Source organism: Jaculus jaculus, chromosome 1 (genome assembly GCF_020740685.1).
Source record: "Jaculus jaculus isolate mJacJac1 chromosome 1, mJacJac1.mat.Y.cur, whole genome shotgun sequence".
Lineage (NCBI taxonomy): Eukaryota > Metazoa > Chordata > Mammalia > Rodentia > Dipodidae > Jaculus > Jaculus jaculus.
Window position 1 is genome coordinate 21576420 of NC_059102.1, and position 25370 is coordinate 21601789.

At 40.3% G+C, this 25370-nt stretch overlaps 1 protein-coding gene across 4 annotated transcripts in view; it reads right to left on the minus strand.

The window, feature by feature from the left end:
• The window catches only part of Vti1a (vesicle transport through interaction with t-SNAREs 1A), a 388408-nt gene that overhangs the window by 93847 nt on the left and 269191 nt on the right, over positions 1–25370 (minus strand). The gene's annotated exons all lie outside the window — the stretch shown is intronic.

The window sequence follows — 25370 nt, forward strand, 5'->3', positions numbered from 1 at the left end:
TCATCCCTTGCATGCTGACTCCTGTCATTCAAACACATGCATTCCGTTCTCCATTCATCAGGTGATGGAGACCTGGGTTTGTGGCATTCTTGGCTACTGTGAAGAGTGCTGTCGTCAACACAGCACTTGCTCTCAATGTGGGTTTATGGTTCATTAAGTAATTCTATTATTTATTTATTTATTTTTGGGTCTTCAAGGTAGGGTCTCACTCTAGCCCAGGCTGACCTGGAATTCGCTATGGAGTCTCAGGGTGGCCTCGAACTCACTCCTACCTCTGCCTCCCTAGTGCTGTATTTTTTATTTTTTGAGGCCGCACTATACTATTTTCCCCCGTGGCTAATCATCACCACCAACAGGATATAATGCTTCTCTGTGAAGCATTCTCTGAACTTTGGCCAGCTTTTACTATCAATTGCTATAGCCATACTATCTCTAGTGAGGAGAGGCTTTTCTTTGCATTTTTCTGACCGTTAGGAATGCTGAGCACTTGTTCCTATGCTGTTGGCCATGTGGATATCTCCTTTGGTGTCGACTTTTAATCATTGTCCTCTCTTTATGCTATAATTGCTTGAGCTTCTTATTTATTCTATCAGCTGTGTTGCTTTTTTCTCTCATTTTGTGTGCTGTCTCAACACTGCTGATTGTTTGCTCTGCTATGTAGAAACTTTCAGATTTGAGGTAATACCACTTGCGGATTTTTGGTTTTGGGGTCCTTGTCTAGGTTAATATGATATGATAAAGCAGTTCTCGTATATTTTCTTCTAGTATTTTCATGCTTTTGTTTATGTCTTACATTTATGTCTTCAACCCATTCTCAGTTGATTTTTGTATATGGTAAGAGATAAAGGTCTAATTTCATTCTTTTGCATGTGAATATCCAATTTTCCCAGCATCACGCTTGAGGAGATTATCCTTTTCCCAGTACATGTTCTCAGTGCTTTTATTGAAAACCATCATCTTTACCTTTTTAAGAGCTCTTTGGATAACTTTGTCCAGTAATCAGAATGCAAAGCCACCCATTCTAAATGGACAAATGAGCTTCTGAAGGACCTTGCAAAAATAAAAAGTTAATCTGCAATTCCTACATGTTTCTCCTGCCTCTTAAACAGTCACAAAAGACAATGGTGCCTTGAAGACTGATATGCCATCTTGCTGAGCATGAGACCCTTGTTGCAGAAAACATTGATTAACAGATGAGCACCACTGCTGTACCCACCGGGAAACCAGTAATCCTGGCTGATAAACTTGGCTATGCTTGTTTAAGTAGAAAGCCTGAAGTCTTTTACTGAGGACTGATAGTTTATCAGAGCTAAAGTCCTTTCCTCAATAAAGATAAAGGAGACCCTTTGCAAGCTTAACTATTCTCTTAACTAGGAACTAGATCCACAGTCTCATGGTTGGAAGCAATCTTAAATGCCACCTCAATCTTTTAGTAACATTACCACACACACACACCACTCCCACTCAATGTAGAAACCCCTTCCAGTACATCTTCTTGGATGGTCCTTCAGTAAAAGACTGATTAGTTCAATTATAAGAGAGCTCCTTCCTTTCCATGACAACACATTTCATTGTTGAGCATATCAGTCTTCTTGATATGGGTTCAGAGTTTTCCACCCCATACCTTGTATTTGTTCACAGAGCTTGTTGTCTGGGATAACGGCACAAGTCTGCTCTCCCTTCAGCATGTCACTGAGGTGGAATATGCCGCTGTGATGGGAACACAGGCCTGCCCAGGAGCCAAGAAACTTGGGCTGGAGATGTAGCTCTGCCTCCGATACTGTGACACAGCAACTAAACCCACTCAACCCTTAATGTCATCATGAGTATAAAAAACATACATGAAAATGAAGACAGTAAAAAACTGGCATAATTGTGAGCATCAAATTAAAACTGTGAGTCAAATGCTTTGACTGAAAAGTGCCCTACACATGCAAGTGCTGTATCAGTGGTACTTTAAGACACAAAATTTTTATATTTGAACAATTATTTCATCAACTTAAACATATATTCTACTTCCCTTCTGAAGCTAGGGATGTTAGAGTTGCAAAACAAGGGCATCAATGATGCAAAGGAGTGTTCCAAGATGCCGCCTATCTGTCACTTGCTTTAGAGATTCAGAATCAGAAGCTAGTTTACCAGGACGGCATGGGAACAATGCACTGATGTCGCCTGCTCATTTTCTGGCCTGCTAATCGACCAGATGAAACTAACAAATGATGGCTTAGAATCACGTTAGTTTCGACTAGATTCTGTCACTCAGTCATGTCGGCCGCCTCAAGCTCGTTAGCTTAGAGAATGGAGATACTGTGTTATGTGAGGAACTATAAAGGTAAGATAAATAGCATCAGATACTCAACAGTGACTTTTGTCTACCTGCATGCAGGCATTTTCCCCATGACTTTTTAAGTATTAGAATCTATTTGAAAGGTGCTATAAGGTAAGCAGAATTTTAGGTTCCTGGACTCCATGCCACTGACTCTTTGTGGGACCCATAAAGTTCACAGCACAGGCCCTCAGCTTCCTATTATATTCTTTCTTGAAATAGGATTTAAATATATAGCTCAGGCTGTGTCTTGAACCAACCATGGATCTCAGGCTGGTCTCAAGTTTGTGATCCTCCTGCCTCAGTTTTCAAAGTGCTGAAGTTACAGGTGTGTGCCACCATACATGGCTAATCTTCATTATTTTTCTAAGTATGATTCTGGGAACTTTAATGTCTAAATTGCTAATCAAATTGAAAAAATATGATTTAGAGGTAAGTTTCTTCCAGAGAACAATTCAGTTATTCTGTAATCCTCAAATACTACTATTGTAAAATAATACCTTCACTTTGTAAATATGTTTGAAGGTTCCTCCCTTTAGTTCTACTAACCACATTCCTGAGGTAAGGTAGTCATAGAATTTGTAAAAAGTAAGGAGAAATAGAGATTTCTCAAAAAAAAAAAAAATACACATACCAGCAAGCACATGAAAAAGAAGTTCTCCACCATTAATCATTAAGGACATTCAAATTGTGTCCCCAATGCTCACTAGATGACTGTAATCAAAGAGATAGACAATAGCAAGTGTTGGTAAAGAGGTCAAGAAATCAGAACCCTAACATACGGGAGGTGGAACAGAACATCCTCTTTAGAAAACGGTTGGCAGCTCTTCAAAAGTTAAGCACAGTTACCATATCACTTAGCAATTCTATTCTTAGGTACACTGGAAAGAGATATGTAAGCATACATATACACAAAAACATGTTATGTAAGTGTTCTCAACCATTATTCAGAACTAAGAAAGTAGAGGCAACCCAGATATCTAGCAACTGATATGAAGACAAACACAGCTTATGTACCTATACATAGCATATTATTTGTTGATAATACATGCCACACATGGCTGACCCTACAAGGCACGCTAAGCGCAAGAAGCCAGACTCCAAAGCACACAGCGTATGGTTCCGTTTATATGAAATCTCACCAACAGGCAATGAATGGAGAAGAAAGTGCACTGGTGTTTGTCCAGTCTGGAGCCGGCAGGAATGGGACATGACTGCCAACATGTACCAGATTTTTCTGGGGGTAATAGTGACACAAATCAGTGAATATTCTAAGAGCCACATTAAATGACAGAATTACGTGATATGCAAATCATATCTCACTAAAGCTGTTAAAAAAAACTCAACAGGGGCTGGAAAGGTGGTTTAGTGGTTAAGTGCTTGCCTGTGAAGCCTAAGGACCCCGGTTCAAGGCTTGATTCCCCAGGTCCCACGTTACCCAGATGCACAAGGGGGCGCACGTGTCTGGAGTTCGTCTACAGTGGCTGGAAGCCCTAGTGCACCTGTTCGCTCTCTCTCTGTCTCTCTTTCTGCCTCTTTCTCTGTCTGTCACTCCCAAATAAATAAATAAATACAAATAAACCAAAAAAATTAAAAAAAAAACTCAATAGAAGTATGTGATCATTATACCATAAAGATCAAGGATCAGTTCAATTTAAATCAAAGTGCAAAAATATGTATGTTTTACAATAGCGTTTATGTGGTATTATAATTTTGCTTTATGTTCAATTGCTTGCAGCCCATTTCTTTGTATTTGGATAATTTTTCAAGGAACAGCTGAAATTTATGAAGGTACATAATAAACAAGGATATCGTAGCACATAAAATGTTTCTTTCATTTTCCTACCTAGGATTGACTCAGCAGTATAAAAATGCTATTTGAAAAAAAAAAGAAAGACTAAGTTTGAATGAGCAAATGCATTTCATTGTGGGAGATAAAAGTCTTCCCTTCTCTATAGTGAATATACATAATTTCACAACAGCAACTCCTAATTATTCAGTGTTGAAAAGCTAAAAAAAGGTTCATATTGAAAACGGTGACCTCCAGTTTGCTCTGTGAATGAAGGCAGACATAAATTCTCATTTTCCTAGCATCCTGGTTGATAAGTGAGTTGGGAAAAAGCATTCATTTCTTCATTACACTGTAGTAGACTGTTCATTTAAATAACAATAACTTGCATAAAAGTCACAAAAGCATTATCTAGCAATTCTACTGTGTTGAAATACATTATTAGTGGTAACAATGCCAAATACAGTAAATAAGTGACTGTCCCTTTATTTTCAGCATTATTTTTGCTTATTTAGCTTTATAAAAAGGTACCATCATTATTACTGGTGCATTCACACCATTCTTTTGGATAACTCTTGAACTAGAGGGGATTTTAAAATAAGAGCTATATTCTTTGCTAGCTTATTCAAGGAAGGAAAAATAATCTCCAACACAATACTTACTAATGCATGATATATTTTAAACAGAAAATAATTAAAGAAGTAAATTTCTGTTCACTATGTATGTAAAAATGAAAACCTCATTCACAATAGCATATTTATGATAGAATGTATTAAAACTGTAAATTTTACATAGTAGTTTAAGTCAAATTTCTTATTAAGAACATGTTAACAGGGCTGCTTTTCTAGTCCCTTATGCCCAAAGTTTGAGCCTTCCTTTTACCATTTCTTTTTTTACTCAAGGAAACAGTATTTCGTCCAAAGCCCCTAGCAGCTTTGTTCTGGAAGCATCTTTAATCTCTCAAGGGCAAATAAGAGGAGCATGTGAAGTCATTTACTCTCGTTTGCTGTATCTAGGGGTGTTCTGTTATACAGCTGTGCACATGGAAGAATAGACGGAGACACAAGTGGAGAACTCCATCACGAACAGAAATGAGGAAACTTTCAGATATTTCTTGCATTTTTCTGGAATCTCTCTCCATCCTATAAGCTCTCAAAAGAATGCTCGATCAGAATTTCTTTCTAGCATCTTCCTTTGCCTTCGGTCATCATGACAGCCATTCCTTCTTCCTTGGACCCGCCTGTTCTACTTTGGCTCATATTTAATCTCTTTCTTACTGGTCTTTTCCCAGCTATCACATTCCTGGACTGATTCACATCCTGAGTGCCGAGAACAGGCCTTCATATATTTACAATAAGCTTGGTCTATATGTGTCTTCCCAGGCTCAGTGTACTTACAAAGTTGTCACTGACTGAAATCTCCTCCCTGGGGTGAGCAGCTGTCTCTAGCCTCAGATACATGCAACAGGTGACATCAAGATGCACTGAAGTGATGTAGGAACAACCTTGCAAAGTCCTCAGAAGCTCACAGTGCCCTTGAAGTAGGTCACACTCAGGCGCCGTGGCGTTTCATCCACACAGCAGGTGTGTGTCATCAAATAAGTATCGTAAACTGTCTTCCCCAGGCACAGCTACCTGGCGAGGGAAAGCAAGTGCACAGCCCGCAGGCGATTGTCCCCACTGGGGGAGTCTCCTGAGAGGCCTTCTAAACATATGAAAAAGGGTACTTTTGTGACCAACAGGGTTCCTATTCTTTTAATTATTATCCCCACACCTATCTGTGCACTTTCCTTATTCTCCCCAGCTTTGAAGCTTCCAGAGGAAAGTCATCTCAATTTCACAGGTTCATGTACAAAGGCTTTAGCAAACAGGATCCTTCAAATATGGTACAAAACCCCACTTTTTTCATGAAATACTGTGATTTTTAAAATAATGAGAGTAATAGGTAGTCTGATTTGGTTTCTTTGAACCTTCCATTGCTCCATTCTTTCTTAGTATTTAAATTATGCCATCTTCCTTTTATCTGTTGGAAGACTTAGGAGATACTCAATATTAAAATATGGTAATTTGTAAATATTAGTTTTGTAATATTAGGGAGAAAATAATATACCCCAACTTGTTCTTGAATATTCTTGAGTTTACCTCATCATTTCATGCTTAATTTATCAGTTATTTCCAAGTCAAAATACTGAAAAATATTCATAAGAAAACATAAACCTATAGGCTTAAGCCTGACTTCAAAGTTATGGGTATGACTTAAAGAAGAAATATATGGAATCAAATGTGGATGTCCTGGCCTTAAATTTATGTACATAACATATCTCCCCTCCCCCACAGCTGAGAGAACTATAGACATATGCACCTCATGTGAGGCTGACAAGCATTAATCACAATTATTACAAGGCAAGGTTGCAGACTACTTTACTGTCTCATATACAGAAGGTTTTCTACTAATGAAATCCTGGTTTTTATTTTAACTTCACGGTCCAATAGTGCTCTCTAGACACTAAGCTTCCACTGTCCTGACACACTGCACCCAGGTAGAAGATAACCTGTCCTTGACTTAAACACTTACTGATTTTAATTTTTTTTTTCTATTTTTATTATTTTTGTGTGTACATGTGCATGTGTGCGTGGGGGGGTGTACACTTGCTATGACACATATATGACGGTCAGAGGACAACTTAGGGGTGTTTTTACTCTCCTTTCATCCTTTTGAGACAGGATTGATTTTTGCAGCTGCTGCTGCCTGTTAACTTCTGGATTCTCCTGGCTCCGCCTCCCACTGCCACAGGAGCATTGGGATGACAGGGTTATGCCACTTTGCTTCTGGCTTTATGTGGCTGGCTTAGCTTTACCTGGGCAGGCAGTGAAGAAGACTGAACTGGCATCAGCAGGCTTGCCAGCAAGTGCCTTTAACCACTGAACCACCTCTCATCTCTTAACTGTTTCCTTATTTCAACTTTAAGTTGGCCTCTTAAAGAAAAGTGTCCACCTCTTCTCAAACAATAAAATCAGTGAAACCATGGGTTTGATGATTCCTTAATTTTTTTTTTTTTTAGGGAAATAACTGGATGAAAAGGAAAGCTACTCAGCTCAGAAGAGGCATGAGAGGAGCCTGTCATGTCCTGGGCTTTTGGCAGCAAGGAAAATCAAGATTCTGTTCTACTAAGCTTACATCCTAAACAGGAGCTGACAACAAACCAGTGACTATCTACAGTTTAGTATCCTCTACCCAAAATTCTTAGGTCCAGAAGTGTCTCAGATTTTGTACATTTGCATATATATGAGATATCTTTTGAAATGGGACCCAAGTCTAACCATGAAGTTCATTTATGTTTTACATCTACCTTATACATATGATTAAAAAGGTCATTTTATGTGACCCTTAAAATGATTTGGTGGAAAAATAAAGTTTCATTTCCTTGTGGTGTCATGCTGTTATTCAAAATTTTCAGATTTTACAGCATGCTGGGTTTCAGATAATTAGCAATGCTGAACTTATAATATAATCCAGATAGAAGTATGCGCTATAAAGAAAAATAAAGTAGGGGAAAGGTATTGAGTAGGAGGAGGGTGTCTGAGCACAGGTCCAACACATCAGAGCAAACTGCTCCAATCAGAAGCAAATAGGAGTGTTCATGATAGTACCTGGACCCTTCTGCACTCTTCCTATACAATTCAGCCCAAGAGGACATCTTTGGGTGTCTGACTATCTCTCACTGGCTAAGAGTTTTCATGGGAAATGCATGTTTGGGACACAGTTCCTGACAGGAAGAATGTAAGAAAAGGGATGGGTGCCAAGGAACATGGCTCTTGCTATGGGACCTATGGTCTTAGTGACGTTACCTCCTTGTGCTCTAAGGAAACGATTTCATATCTAGCCTTGGCATGCATATGTGGGTTGTTTAGGAGTACTGCAGTTTTCTCCCTCTGGAAGGTGAGAAGAGCTGGAATATATGCTGTTGAAAATGTCTTAAAAATCTACTATCTTTGGTAGTCAAAATAAAAAATATTACTCCTAGTAGTCACTTCTAGCAGAGTCACAGTCTGATGTTAAACAGACTTTTGATTTGGTGACACTTAGTCTCTGTCGCTCTTGTGGGCTGGCTGTGGTGAGGACAGGCCAGCTGCACTCTCAAGGCTGATGGACAGGAGAAGCTGTGAAGCTGGCTTCAGACTTCTCAGCTGTGTGACTTTGAGCGAGTTAAAAACTTTTCTAAGCTTCAGTTTCCTTATCATAAAAGAAGATAATAATGCTTCCCTTATGAGTTTGCTCTGAGGGTTAAATGAGACCAAATGAAATCGTGATTACATAGCAATTAGCATTTAAGCGCTCCTAAAATAAATGGCAATTAAGAGGATAGTAATCAGCAATAATGATGATTCAGAAATGATATGCGAGGTTCTTCAGTTCCAAAACTGAGGAGGTGAGCCCTCCCTTCTAGATCCCTGAAGGGTACACTAATAGGTAATCATTTTGCAAGAGAATCTCGTATTCTCCTGGGCTGGTGTGGGCAATGTAGTGGCAAGAGACAGGAATTGGGGAAGAGCCAGAAAGTTGTTGGAGTTACTCGATATTGGGCTGGTCAGACCATAACCTAAAAGTTTCCTTCCTGGACTACTGGCCCAGTGTCAAAATTTAACAGGTCCAGGGTGTGGTAAGCAGTGCCGGCCACTCCCAGCAGTCCTGGTAGACTCAGAAACACAGACAGGGGCTCCCTCAAGCTGGTGTAGGGGTCTGATATTAGGGACTACACATCTGCCATGAATCAGGAGACAGGATATCAGCAGAATGTGTCCTGGCCTTCTGGGGCTTGCCTTAGGGGCTCTGCTCACTTGCAACAAACAGCTTCTGCACCACGCAGCTTTCAAAGCGCTCAGCATGTGCCACCCTTTACAAATGACAACCGGAGAGTACGTCCTGACAGCCCGAAACCATTCCATCTGCATACAGCACAAGGCGAGGTTATGTCACCACAGTCCCTGAACCTGTACCAGTCTCTACTGACAACAGGCAGAGCAGGGCACAGGTTTGGGGGGAGGGAATAGTGAAGAGTGAGGTACAAGTGGAAAATTAGGGTGGGCAGGTATGTTCTGATGCACCATGTTCCTGTGCTGGGCTTGTGTTGCATGTCAGCCTAGGCTCTCTGGGAAGGGAAGACCTTGGCATCCATCTGACCCTCTCTGTTTATTCTGTTGTTTTTTTAATTTCTCCCCCCTTGGCACTCTTTTAGCTGGGTCTGTAGAATGCATGTATGTGCATGTGTAACAGTCTGCACTACTGACTGGATTAGATCATTTAGTCCACATAGAGTTGTTGAGTTCTACTGCGGCTGGGAAACAAAGCCATTAGAAGATGAGTACTTCCAGGGATATTCAGATTTTATAACTCCATGAGCTTTCACTGAATATGTATGTGAGGCTTACACCTACTATCTAACTGGGTCCGACACAAGGAAATTTCAAGAGGAAAATTTGAGGTTACAGACTGGCCAGCCAAATATAATGTGACTTCCACATTCACTTCTGGCAGGGACAGCAGGAGAGAGGCACAAAGACACCAGGTGGAGGCACTTGAACAGGACAGAGAGATGTGTAGGGCATGAAGAGTGGAAACAAACTGGAGAGGAGGAGATGTAGGTTTCCTGAACAATCCGGTTCCCCATCCCTCTATGGAAGGAATCACAAGTGCTAGGAGACCTGGACTTTTATTACTGGACAGCTGTGGGAAGTCACCAGGCAAGGGTTCTCATTTCTACGTCTCTGAGACTATAACTGTGTTGGGTGAGTTCAATTGGAGAGTGCTGGACGGTGGATGGAGACCTGAAGAGGATCAGGTGTCTAAGGATTAAAACTACAGAGACGACAGCACTGTGAGGAAGACCAAGATGATGCCTGCTGTGTGGGTTTCTCCTAAGCTATAGCCCCAGCCTGGCGAGAGAGTTAATTTTGCTGCTGTTGTTCCAGGAGACAGTGTGTGTGCTATAGACTACAGAGGAGAAAATAAGTGACTCAAACAGTAATCACTTGTTGGCTTATTCTCCACCTTGTCCCTCAACAGGATTCAAAGTGGTTTACATGAGCACACACCAGTCATGTGTGGAAGGTCACTGGTCTTGGACTTGGCCATCCCTGGTTCCAGTGCTGGCTTTGCCATTAACTCATGGTATGGCCAGGGAGCGACCTTGAAGTTCATGAGGACTGGGGACAGTGCATGCTGGAGCGATTTACAAATGCCAGGGGTGATTATTAGCAGTGGGAAAGCTTTGTACTTAATGGGCTAAGTAAAACCCTAACAAAACTATGACTAGAACATGAAGTTCACCTGAAATTGATGTGGTCCTTAAACCTTTACAGTAGCGAGGTTTTGACTCAGTAGCAAGACCATGCTCTGCTCCTCAAATCAGTGCATTTGTAAAGCAGAAAATGCTTCAAATTACTCTGTAGTAAAGGCTATGCTGCATAATCTGATGCTCTGGGATGTCATCAAATTAATGTCACCAGATATGGCCTGTAATTAGGACAAAATGTTTTAAAAGTTTAAAAATGAAGCTATTCATTAACTCATTGATTTTTCTACAGATTTGGAACCTGAATTTAAATGATACCCAAAAATATAACTAGGTATGTTCAAAAAGAGTAGAATCAGTTGTGAGTCTTTAAATGGATTGCAGTAGTTTAAAATGTTATTACTATTCAGATTCTCTGAGAACATTAAAACCGCCCATTAAAGAAAAATCTAGTAATTGGCCCTACTGAATTGTGACATTTTGTAACCTGACAGAAATGCAGAAAATTGTGGAAGAAAAGTTTGTTAAAGGCAGAATTTGACTTGCAATGAAACATTGTTCCAAAAGCCAAGGCCTCATGCACACAGCCACAGAAGAACACCACCATCAGGCAGCTAGCAAAGCCCAGGAAGATGCTAGTGCACAGCAGAGCCTGTGGTTCATGGTTCTCGGGGATGCTCTGGAACAGGATGAACTCAGACTAAACCTCAACTTAAAACTGGCTTCTTGGGGCTGCAGAGATGTCTTAGCAGTTAAGGTGTTTGCCTGCAAAGCCTAAGGACCCGGGTTCAATTCCCCAGTATCCATGTAGACCAGATGCACAAGGTGGCACATGCATCAGGAGTTTGTTTGCAGTGGTTTAGAGGCCCTGGAGCACCCATTCTCTCTCTCTCCAATAAATAAATAATTTAAAAAAACTGGCTTCTCATTGGGCACTACTTAAAAGCAGAAACAAATTATATCATTCTATGCTTTTATATAAATACCTATAATTCCCAAACCCACTCTGAAAAACCATGAATGATGACGTCAAGCCATCAGCTGGAAGAATCAATGGTTTCAAACCAGAAGATGATAAACTCTCGCAAGCCTATTTTGGGGTGTGTGTGGTATTATGGTATGCATGTATGTGTGTGCATACTGAGTATGCAGATCCACGTACCCCATGGGGACATGCATGTAGAGGCAAGAGGGGACATCATGTGTCCGCAATTGCTTTTCTGCCTCATTTTCCTGAGAAAAGAGTTGCTAAGTTAACCTAGAGCATGCCATTTTTCCATTAGACTGGCTGACCAGGGCTGCAGCTGTGGTGGTTTGATTCAGGTGTCCCCCATAAACTTAGGTGCTCTGGATGCCAGGTTTCCCAGCTGATGGCAACTGGAAATTAAAGCCTCCTGGAGGGGTGTATTGTTGGGGCGGGTTATGGGTGTGACAGCCAGTTTCCCCATGCCAGTTTTGGGTACACTCATCTGTTTCTGTTGTTCACCTTATGTGGGCCAATGTGTGATGTCCACCCTCTGCTCACGCCATCATTTTCCCCTGCCATTGTGGAGCTTCCCCTCAACCCTGTAATACAAAATAAACCTCTTTTTCCTACAAGCTGCTCTTGGTTGGGTGATTTCTACCAGCAATGTGAACCTGACAGCAACACCAGCAATCCTATCTCCCTTCTGCAATAGGGTAACAGGCACCTGTGGTCATGCCCAGCTTTTTATGTGGGTGTTGGGATTGAACTCAAGACTTTTAAAAAAAAGACTATTTATTTGTGTATTTTAGAGTTGGGGGAGGGAGTGTGTGGCAGAAAGCAAGAGGCAGACGGAGAGTGGATATGGATATTCCAGAGCCTCTTGCCAGTGCACACAAACTCCAGAAGCATAAGCCACTTTGTGCATCTGGCTTTACATGGGAACTGGGCAATCAGATCTGGGATGCCAGTCTTTGCAAGCAAGTACCTTTAGCCACTGAGCCATTTCTCCAGCCATGAACTGAGGACTTCCAAAGATTCAAATAGAGCTTACAGTACAGTACAGTCAATGAGACTAATATTGAAAAAAAACTAAGATGCAGGGCACACTAGGTGTGTCCAGTAGAAGCAGCAGTAACGTGGGACAGTGAAGATTCCATCTTCTTGGAGGAATCAGGACAGTGTAATGTCACCTTTCTTTGTGGTTATAGTATGAAGACACTGTGCTGAAGTGGGTAGGGTTTTGATGATGAAGAGAGCGATGAAGATGTCCTGGCAGGAGAATGGCAAGAGTGAGATACGTGAGACCATGCTACAGCGGGGGCTGCAGGATGAACGTGGGGATGGCCTCAAGAGGGATATGTGATGGTGGTGAGGAGGGGCCATATGGAGGCCCTCATCATCATTCTCAAGCTAAGTCCTAGGAAACTTACTACAGGATCCAAGAAAGTACAAACCCATGGATTAGTCAACCACTGGCCACCACAGTGATAGCATAAACTTGCTAGCTATGGGCTTCTACCCATGAGCCAAGAACACTGTATCCTTAACAAGATAAATTGTGTAATGTTTAAACAGATTTTCAGCAAAATATTTAAGGGGAAATTTTCACAGCAAGCAAGTAGGAAATGCTATAAACTACTTCATTTACAACATGATTCCAATTTTGTACAAATACAAGCAGTGTTTATGGGTGTATTTGGCCATCAGGAACTAAATTTCTAAGTGATAGAAATATTTGAAATATATGCTATGTCATGCAGAAATTTCTTCAGTTCTCAGAATTTTTGATGACTTTTTTTCTGTCAACACTGCTTAATGCTTCAATTGGTATGCATGAAACCTCCTTTTAGAAAAGGATAAGAAGAATTAAAACAAAGAATCTTGTCAAATATGTAGTTTACATAGTATAAAACATCAGAGATAAGTGTTTTTAATTTTATCACTTCTACTGAACAGGCTTCTGGGTAAGGATGTACAAGGCCTTACCTGGCGGGGGGGAACTTACCCCAAACTATTAACAAAAATACTGCAAGCTTACATTAGCCATTGTAATGAATGTAAGTCATTCACATAAACCTGTTACTCTTTGAAAAAAAAAAAAAAAGAGACTATTAAACCAATAATCCTGTGTATAAACTCAGAAGAACTATAGCACATCAGGGCATGATAAACACCCAATCTAACGAACTATGGATGTTTCAGGATTAGCTTACATTTCAACAATCACACACTAATACAAGGGCCGTATTCCCCACCCCACAGAATTATTCTACTTAGCGTATGAGTTAACAAACTTTGGAAACTGGACCAGCCCAGATGAAGGATGGGCCCACTGTAAAGAGAGAAGCCATGAGCCTTCATGGCCAACTTTTTTTTTTTCCCTTTGGTTTTTTGAGGCAGGGTCTCACTCTAGTTCAGGCTCACCTGGAATTCACTATGTAATCTCAGGGTGGCCTCAAACTCCCAGCAGTCCACCTACCTCTGCCTCCTGAGTGCTGGGATTAAAGGCGTGTGCCACCATGCCCAGCTCATGGCTAAGTTTTTGAATGCTGTTAGGGCAGAGCTGCTTAGCAGAAAGCAAATGGAAAAAACAAAAGTCTGTTTTCTTTCCTTGGATTATGAATATTATTGACTTTTTATGTGAATTGCCTTCCCCAGGAACAGGGGTGAAAGTTGGCTGAAGAGTACAGCCAAGAAATCAGCTGCTAATTTTGGTTTGATGTATTATAGCTGAGAGGAGGCAAAAAAGGAAATTATGTGTACCACATGATTTTTAAACTTTAGGACCAATCTCAGGTAATTTTGGAAAACTCTATGATGTTAAAATATGTCATCTGCCAAGTTAAGACAGTAGCTTAAAAAAAATTTTTTTTTTCAAAGAGTAAGTCACTGACAGGTTTCTTATACTTAAAAGCCAATAACACATTTAATTATTTACATGTAAAATATGCATAGAAAAAAAGGCAAAGCAAATATGCAAAACTGTTAGCTATGGGTCAATAGGGGATAAGGCTTTCAAGGAGTTTTTTTATTTTTATGCCCTTTCTGAAGTTTCAAGATATTCAATAATAAGAAAGCAATTGTTTTTAAAAAGAAAATTGTGACAGAGGAAGGGCTGACAAATAGCTTAGAAGGGCTGGCTTAGCATGCACAAGGTTGTCCGTTCAGTCCTCGGCTCCGTGGACACGAACGTGCCGCCGCCACAGCCGGGAGACTGACATCAACACAGCGCTCTGAGGCCGGTTTCAGCGAGTGGGAAGAACGTGGCGTTCACGGCCTTCAGGAGGCCGCCTTAGGCTGCTGGTCTGTTTCTGCGTTTTGATGTATGGTGGGGGGGGGGGGCGGGGGGGCATTCTGAAGACACACAAGAGACGACAAAGCAGTAGGTCAGGAGCAAAAACCCAGGCCTCCTCAAGTGCGTGGAAGTCGTAAGCAGTTATGCTTGGAGCAGGCCTGGCTGCGAGTTCCACGGAGGTAGATGCTTTGGAGAACCTGCCTGAGAAAAGCCAGCCAAACCCTTTCCTCCCAGGACCATCATGTATGCAGGTAAGGTTGACAGCATCCATTTTATTATTTTATTGTTTTTAATTTAATTTAATTTTATTTTATTTGCACTGTAGAATTTTGATACAGGCTTACTGGTCCAACTCCAAAAAGTCTTGGATTTCAGAACATTTTGGATTTTGTGTTTTGAGAGCTGCTCAACTTATAACATTGTCTTCCTCCTCTTCAATTTAAAGATGGTTTTCCTTTCATCTGGTCTATGGCAAAATACTGACAGTACAAAGACCAAAGTAGGTAAGACTCAGAGCTCTGCACCATCTGAAACAGGCCTTAATGGTGAGGCACAACAGTTATTTAATTAGCGCACACTGATTAACTTAACCCCATGTAACCACTGTCTTCTGCTACTGCTAATTTTGTTTTTGAAGTCAAATGAAGTAAAGTAGCTGAAGAGTAATTAAGTGTGTCCAGTCCCTTTACCCCATGGCTATGATGACTGGGGTGCCCTCCAATGCAGAGGTTTCCAAAGAAGATGTTGGGGCGGCTTTGAAACAACTCAAAGGCATGTTCTCAGGAGGTGGTGATTTCACATTAAAACCCTTGGACGAATGAGCTTCTTAGCAGCACTTTCTCTAGCGATGCATGTGAGACGAGCATAATTTGTAACCACTTTTCATGATTGTCTAGGAAAGTGATGGTGTTCCTTTGAGAAGATTGTTATGAAAACACATCCTAGTCTATATTTCTGGCACTGGCTTAATAAGAAGAGTAGTAGTTACATGGTTAAATAGCATAAACTGCAGGTTATTAATAGTTGTTTTTTTAAAACAAATTTATTTATTTGCCTGTGTATGTGACTATTTGTGCCAAGGCCTCTTGCCATTGCAAGCAAGCACTTTTTGCATCCACCTCACAATGGTGGCTTGTGGGTTGAACCCAGGCCAGCAGGCTTTGCAAGCAAATACCTTTTAGCACTAAACCGTATTCCCAGACTCTAGCAATAGTTTTGTATGTACGTGCATGTACACACACACACACACCACACCAAAAATAAAAAGTAATAGGGGAGAATATTTTCCCCCAATGATTACAGACACATATAACTGATGACTGATTAATCTGGAACTGTCTGCTTTTGATGAAGTCATGTCTATTTGGTATCTCTCTGAGCTCTTTGACAATCTTTATGTGGATGGGTACATTGGAATACAATTTGAGAAAGATTGTTTTATGCTTCTTTGGGGGTGGGGATGGTACTGTGCACTGGTTTATTCTACAGAAATGCTGATTGCTTTTAGCAGTTTTCTTTGGCATAAGGCTAAGAATTACATTCCTAAATTCTTTTGGAACCACATTCTAGATAATGGATTAGAACTTGGAAAGTGGATGTGATCATAGTGAGACAGCTACATGGAAAAGTATGTGCATGTGTTTGGGATGGGAATGCAGAGGGTGGCGGCTGTATTTGGCTCCTCTGAGACAGCCCTGGCAGAGGCCAGGGAGTCTAGAACCTAGTATCATGGCACTGTGTGTAGGACAGAGGTGATAATACCACCCATCACAGGCTGACTGGCCTCTCTGGCTGCTGCCGTAACCCATGATGGTGGCATCCAGAAAAGCATTAATGACTGCACTAGATAGCTTTGTGTTACTGGGAGGAAACTCCATACCAGACACAGTTTATGGGAGGAAGTGATTTACTGAAACTTGCAGGTAAAGGGGAAGTTCTATGATGGCAGAAGAAGCTGGCCCGCTTTCACAGGTCCACCTGCATCATCACAAGCAGCCACACTCAGGAATCCCTGATGCAGAACTCAGGCACTTTGCGTATCTTAGGCTGGAAATCCCAGATCTGGCCCACACCTTAGTGCAGGACCCCAGCATCCACCCAGTGACACCTCCTCCAGCTAGGGGTCTAGAGATCTAAATTACAAGCTTTGATACATTCCAGTATCTACTGGAGGACATTCATTCAAACGACCACAACAACCTTCTCACACAAGCTCCTACAAGCTACTCCTCTACAAAGCTCCTTCTGCTTAAATGAGCTAGATGATTCTATCTCGCTGAATTGAAGAATCCCACTCACGCACCTCATAGGTGGTGTCTTCCACACCGCCACCATCTTTGTATTCCATGGGGCCTGGCGCCATCTGTGTCGTGTGGATATGAGCAGGTCCAGGTTGAACTTCACTGTCTGAGCAATAGCACCATGCTGGGGTAATGCTGACATTATCAACTGCCTCCTACACCGTGAGGCAAGGTCTAAATGATATGGATAGCAAACACCTCAGTGAGCAAGGGGTTGATCCAGTTATCTGAGCACAAAAAGGCATTAACAAGATGAATCTTGGTTTCTTATCATTTGTAGGGGAAGACAAAGAAGGCCATCTTTTAATGTATAATAAAAAGACAGGAATGAAAAAATTATTGTGATATTTAAGAAGGAGTCTGAATTTGACCATTGTCAATGACATGCTTAAATTTCTGTTTTGGTGAAAAGTGACATGAAAAAAGTATATATAAAAAAAGAGACTGGATCCTTAATTCAAAAAATATTGCCACCATGAAGATATATGTGTGATTGATATATTTATTCTAACTATTGGTTAATCTTAGTGCACATTTTCTTCATTTAGAAAAGACTATGTTAGAAAATCTCTTCCTTCTATTTTGTATACAACCTTTGTTTCATTTATCTATAAGTGATTGGCCAAAGGGTCAGATGATGATTTTAAATATTTAAACTGGTCAACGATAGTCAAGTACACAGGAATATCTCTGGTTTATTGTTAAATATGGATTGCCTTAGAGGTAACCCCAAGTACATGGCATAGCTTCCTAATGAGTTTTTAGTTATGAAATGATTAAGTAATTCTGAATTTTAAATAAGACTGAAGACTAGACCTAGGTATTGTAAATTAAAAGCCCCATAATTATGCAATACTATATAATGAATTAGACAATCACATGATGCAGATATTAAAAAATATGTTAGCCAAGCCCAACATATTCGTAAAAATCTAGAGCTGGCCCTTCAAGACCTCAATACTAATTAGAAAGAATTTGGACAGAACATTTTGAATAATTCTCATTATCAGTTTTGACAGGGTATTTTTGAGCTACCTACATAATAATTACTTCTATATTCCATTCTGCATCTATCAAATTCCAAGATCTGAAACTACCATTAGAGAAGGTGAAGAAAGCAGCACTGTTGAAACGGAACAGTCTAAATTTGAGTTTACTGGAGTGATATGAACAATAACGATATATGCAGCATTTTATTTTTCTATATTTTAGCAACATTTTTAAAAAACTTTTTTCAATTTTTTAAACTTCACTTTTATTTATTTATTTGAGAGAGAGAGAGAGAGAGAGACAGAGAGAGGCAGAGATAGGGAGAGAGATAATGAGCACTCCAGGGCTTCCAGCCATTGCAAATGAACTCCAGACGCATGTTCCCCCTTGTGCATCTGGCTTACATGGATCCTGGGGAATTGAACTGAGGTCCTTTGACTTTACAGGCAAATGCCTTAACTGCTAATCTATCTCTTCAGCCCCCTTCAGCAACACTTTTAAGATCATATATTCTGACCACCTTAAAAACTCATCCCAAAATGTGATTGCTTAATGGATTTCACTCCTGAAGAAAACACTTGTCAACACATATCAAGAGCAGATAAACCCTCACAATCAATATAAATGCATTTGAGTTGGAAACATTATTGGTGAGGAGTGTGCAAAGTATAATTTAGTCTATAACAGCTCACTCCTGTAACCAACACAGATTTATCTGCCCATTCTTTGTTGCTGAAATTCAAGGTATTGGTTTTGAAAAAGAAAAGCCATACCGCTACTAGGTTTAAAATAGGAAGGGTCTAGCTGAAAGAAAAAAGTCCAGTAGGTTTATACTATTGTACTCAAGTAGGTACTACAGAAATACAGTTAACACAGCAGCTGCATGATGTATCAATGTCTAACTGGACTTGCTTTTAATACTGGATTTTGTTCTATGAAAATCCTCTCCTTGGAAGCAGGGGAAGTGAGAAGAGGAGTGAGAATAGGGGAGGACAGTGTGGTGGGGGATGAGTAAGAACACAGTATAATAATATGTAAGTGTGAAAATGCCACAATGAATGGAACCCATTGCTTTATAGGCTAACTTAAAAAAAAGGATAGTCCTTTCCTCTCACCAAAATGTCTACTGTGTCTTTTCCATATTTTCCCACACCACAAGCACCATGATTGTTGATGGCTATTATTTTGCAATTATCTAGGCTTTAACTTTCATGGAAATGGAAGCCTTATTCAATACATAAACAACTCATCCAGGTCATGAAGTTAAATATTAGAAAGGCAGGAAGACGTTATGGCCCATGTTGGACTATTGTGCTCACTCCTTTCCCCACCCAAATCCCCCTGGACCAGAAGGCCCTTGCTTCCTGGTTCTTCTATTTAGAATTTGACCCACAGACCTCATACACCCCTCATATCTCCCTTTCCCATTTTTTAACTGATATGAAAACTCATACCACATACAAAATTGTGTTGTAACAGTCTAAGTGGAGTTTATGAATGATGTCCTTCACTCATTGCTTCCTTCTCCCAAATAGCAATATTTGCAACTCACTAGCTGTAGGATTTCCAAAGCTGAGTGATTTGTAATGTAATACTCTGGGAATCTCCAGAGTATTTTCAGCATTAGTTACTAATAAAAGTTGGCTCTCTGCATTTCTTAACCTTGGGAACATGAACCTTAAGACTTGGAGATCAAATACCAACATTCCCCTAGGAGTGCTGTGCACATCTGCATTTCTAGATGTAGGACTTTTTTTTGTCCCTAATCAAGTATAATGTCACTTCATAACTCCAGCTTTTGGCTCAATGCTACCTATATTTCCAGGCAGGAAAAGAAATGAAGGCTGAGGATTTTGTGCTTGAGGTTTGGAAATTTGGCAAAGACTATATTAAAATACAATGACTTGATCTTCAAATTCAACTTAGTGGAATTCCGTTAATAATACAAAAAAATCAAAGCAGAGCTTTATATATTTGAAATCTGCACCTGCTTTCAGATGTTTCCAGATATCTGTACTAACAATTCCATTGTTAGGGAAAAACAGAATGAAGAACCCTCAAATTTCCCTCTGGGATCACGTAGCCATTGTGAGTGATCTCTGATTTCCACTTACATCTTTAAGTCAGGCAGCCATGCTACTCCTTGGATGATCTTGTGATTAAATGGTCTGATTGTTGGTCTCTGCTTCTGGGTCAAAGGCAATTTAACATGGCAAGTGAGTTCAAACATTTCAATTACCTTTAAGTTATCTTTAAAGATAGTTCAAGTTACTCATGTACAATTAAGAAAAATATCATTCTGACCAATTCTGATCATGTAGGGTCTGGTCAATAAGGCAGAATTTATTTTTTAAATATTTACTTTTAAAATATTTTATTTATTTATTTATTAGAGAGAGATGAGACACAGAGAGAGGCAGATATATAGAAAGAGACAGAGAGGGAGAGAGAGAGAGAATGAGAATGAGCACACCAGGGCCTCTAGCCACTGCAAGCACACTCGGACACATGCCACCATATATATCTGGCTTACGTGGGTACTGGGGAATTGAACCTGGGTCTTTAGGCCTTGCAGGCAAACACCTTAACTGCTAAGCCATCTCTCCAGCCCCAAAATTTATTTTTAAGTAATTTAGTTTAGCATCTATTAACACTGTTTGGAACCTAAAAACCATGGAATATGAGTGACTCTTATGTTCAGATAATTGCAAACACAAGTTACCTATAAAACAGAATTTGCCTGGACACTTAGCCAGTGTATTTTATGGCCCTGCTTGTCACCTGGATGGTGATACAGGCTAAGCTTGGGCTTCGTTTACAAATACTTTCATGTAATGTCCCTAACTCTTACTTCTTGTTTCATTTATTCACTTTATTATGTTAAGAATAAAAAAATTCCAATCACAAACCATTACAATCAGTAATGATTAAAGAAGAATATATTTCATCCCAAACTGCCTTATACAATAGCTGTGATTTGCCTATGAACTCATTTATTGTTGTTGGTTGGGAGCCAATATGAGTAATGGTTAAAAGCATGGGCTTTACTTTGAATCAGGCTTGCATTCAAGTTCTAACTTATTAGTTCATTGACTTGAGTAAATTTATTATGGTTTTAGTACATAGGTTCCTTATCTGTTGAATAGGAGGTTGGGAAGATGGCTCCATATAAGGTATCTCATGTTTGATTGGCTCATGGGCAAAAAAAAATAGGCATTATCTTTTTAAGTTCCTTTATTCTTCTATAAACTTTACCATGAAAAGTTTGTTTCTGGTATTTCTTTATACATCTTACAGAGCCTGGCCTTATAATATGGCAGAAAAACCCTAATTTAGGTGCCAAAGGACCAGTATTAAATATAATCTGTTAGCTATTTGACTTTTAGTAGAGTTCTGAAGATACTTGGTCTGATTTATAAAGTAGGAAAAAGATTTTACTTCCTAGTGTTCTGACTGGGATCAAAAAAGACACAGATAGGGCTGGAAAGATGGATCAGTGGTTAAGAATGCTTGCCACTTAAGCATGAGGGTCTCTGAGGTTGGAGAACACCAAGTTTAACTTCTAAGAACCCACGTTAAAAAAAAATCTATAACCCAGCAGGGTGTGGTGGCGCACGTCTTTAATCCCAGCACTCGGGAGGCAGAGGTAGAAGGATGGCTGTGAGTTCGAGGTCACCCTGAGACTACAGAGTGAATTCCACATCAGCCTGAGCTACCATGAGACTCCACCTCAAAAAAAAAAAGGTCTATAACCCAGTATGTAGGGAGGGGTGTGTGTGTGTCTATGGTGGGAGATCACCGAATTATTGGGGCTTGCGGATAGCAGCTCCCAGTTGAGGGAGAGATGCATTCTCAAGGAAAGAAATATGTGGATGAACCATTAAAGGACACTTGATGTTCTTTGGCCTTGGAATGCATGTTCATGGGTCATTTGTGTCTGTATACACATGTTCATACACCACACATATCATACACCATGCACATACAAGCATACAAAAAGGAGATACATATCAAACACTTCACAAACTATACTTAAAATTAGGTGGTGGTCACTATTTCATTAGACTTAATTAAGAACTACTATCTTTCCTCTGTCTGCCAGGCAAGCAGAGACATCTGCAAACTAGGAGTCAGTCCTCAGCAGACAGCTCTGCTGAGGTCTATGTGGACTTCTCAAACTCCAGACCTGTGTGAAGCAAGTATCTGTTGCTTAGAGGGCCCTAATTTTCCTGTCATAGCATCCCATGCTAACACACCATGGATGCAGATGCAGGCAGGCAGAGACCCCTTCAAGGAAGTGAGGGTACCTGCCACCTGGGCTGAAATTGCAAAGTAAGACACACAGAGAATTTCAGCCAAAACCCTTCAATTCTACATCTCAGAATGAGTAAGACTTTATAGGTTGGTGGCTTGGGAAAACACAAGTGGAATGACTCAGATGGAAAAGACTCAGTGACAAGACATATCTGTCTGTGAAATACATGAGGAGGTTACCAGCCTGAGGTGTGGTAGACACAGATCATTGCCATGACCATCTTCGTAGGGAGATTCTTTCTCAGACAGATTGAAGGAGACCCAACTGAGTATGTCACCTAGCATAAAGTGCTGGGACTTTACTAGCCAGGCACTGATTTAACCAATGAGCCTCTGGAGAGACCCCAGACAATGCCCCGCCTGTGCTCCTGAGTACAGAGTGTCAAAGCACGTGTTCCGGTGCATGCAAACAAAGGGCACGCGGATGTGTGAGCGGGTGTTCAAACATCACTTCCAACATGTGTCTGACCATGTGTGAGCAGAAGGGCGCTAAGCCATGTGGTAAAACAAGTGTTAGGGCATATTCGATTACAAATGGTTCTCATTTGGGAGCTTAAATTATTTTCTGCCTAATCCAGTGTTGCTAAGCAATAGCTCTGTGTTTTTCTAACGTAACACAATAAATCTAAAAACTTACCAGAAACTAAAGTTAGAAGCCTTTTCTTCCTGTCCTGAGTTTATCATGAAGAATTTACATATGATGTCTAATAAACACAAGTGGCCTTAGGCTAATGAAAACCCAAATTGGGGTAATGTCCCTTACCCATGAAGGCAGAAGAGACCAGGGTAAATCTTGGTCAGATGATGAGAGGAGAGGATATAGTATGTAGAAGGCACTGCAACATATTGCAGCCACCATGGGGTTGATATGTCATATAGCCCACCAACTTTGTGACTCTTAGAGCCTGGGTCTACTCACAGCCATAGCTACTATTCTGTTTTCTATCTTAAATGTTCTAAGAGGCATATTATTGTTCTAGAGAACAGGGATTCTTAACAGATCTTATTGGCAGGTAAAGGGGATACAGGCTAGCTTTAAAGTATCCCTGATATCATTTGCTAAATATTTTAGATTATGAATTACGTAGCTTCTATTCCAAAGCAAACGAATCCTCTTAGTTTTAAATATAAGCACACAACTTTGGCTGCCCCTTACAAAAGTATGAGTGAGTATAGGTAAAAAATCAGAATGTGCTAGATACCTTGCTACAGGGCAAAGGAAGAATACTAAAAATATATATCAGCTAATATAGAGAAAATGCTTCAGGTAGCCATTTTAGTCTTCTGTTATGAGACAAAGCTATAAACAAAATAAAACACTGAAGCTGGCACATTTCTCTTCTGATAGTAGGCATATTCTTTTATTTATTTTTTTCAAAACACAAAGGACAAAAGGAAAGGAAAAGATCTGCAAATTTGTGTTTTAATTCCATTTCCTATGACATACTAATTAAAATGGATTTTTTTCTGCCATGATACATGTGTAAATGATCTGTGTATCATAATATTTTTAATTATACCCAGAAAAAAAATGTTTGATTTTTATGGATTACAAAGAAACTCAATCAACTATTAGAATGAGTATACTGCCTTCCCTGTCACCTTCTGCCTGGAGATCATGGAATGCTTTCCTGAACAAAAACCAGCAAGGAAGGGTGAAACAAACAAACAATTAGAGCAGTATCTCCTGCCAGCCACCCTTACAGCAGAGGTCACTGAATTTTTGAATGCTTATCTCTTCCTGTTCACTGTGTCACTTGATGATTTGCTCAGTACATACGCAGGGAAACACAATTCCTCAGCAGAAAAAGCACACGGTTGCTGGCTGCTGTGACCTGACTCTATGGAAACAGATTCCAGATTCCGCGCTGGCAAAGCAGCAACTCGGCCCACGTTAAGCAAAGAAAATAGAACCGGATCAAGCAAATAATAAAAGCAAGTTGCTCATCAGTTTTCTACATTTACATTTCATAGTAGTTTTGCTTTGATCAAAATAGCCTGACAGGAAATTTAGGCCATTAATACTGTGTTTCTTCAATATTAAGATATTTCATTTCATAGTGCAAAAACAAAGGACGGAGAAAGTTTATTTTCTGTTAACACTAAACATGCTAAAACCAACAGCCATTTCACTGAGGCTGGTCCCAAAATACATGTAAATCGGGCTCAGGAATAATGTTGTGCTGCAAAAATTATAAAATGTCCCATAAATTTTGCTGATTGAGGAAAAACCTTGGAGGACAAAAGTGAGTTTCTGAGCCTAAGAACCAGTAAACTCAAGCCTCTTGCAAAGGAACCCACATTACCGAATATTCATGGCCCTGATGTCAACACAGACTTTGGGAGAATGCTTTGGAATGTCCCCTGCTGTACCCCTTCGACACATATATTATCATTTCCCATAATTAGATTTTTCTCTGGACATGGCATAGTTGGCGAACAGAACATACAAGAGGCATGGAAAAGGAAGGGGTTCCTTCTGAAAAAAAATCCCTCCCCACAGCATGTGGCACATGCATGGAAAGTAACATGGTACTTGGCAATCTTAAACAGCAATTCGCACTCTCAATCTAACTTTGCAGAGGGCAGTGAAAATGATGATCATGTGGCCTCTTCATCTTCCTATGTGAAGTACACTCTGCTACCCTGAGGAGATGGGTCACACGTGGAGGGAGTAAAGGGCTTCCGGGTGAAAAGAAGGTGCTTTCCCAGTTCTACAAATGTTGGCATTTTATCCCTGGGCTGTCCAGCAAGGAGCAAGCCTGCCAACAGATGCAGAATGTGCCTGATAGTGCTTCCTTCAGCCTCCAGCTTTGTGTGCCTTTCCTGAAGTGGGCTTAGCACTGGTTCCAGTGTAAGAAGGCACAGTACATGATACGTGGACACCAAATTTAGAAATGTGTTTAAAGGAAGCTAGAGACCTTGCACAAAGCTGACTGCCCCAAATTGAGGCTGGCCAATTGCCTTTTGAAGTTGGCAGTGTTTCTCTTTTTATGAACAAAATAACCATAGCAATTACAGGGAAAAGCAAAATCAATGTGAATAGACCAGCAAGTCTTTTTATCTTTTTCACCTTAAATATTAAAAAAAATATATT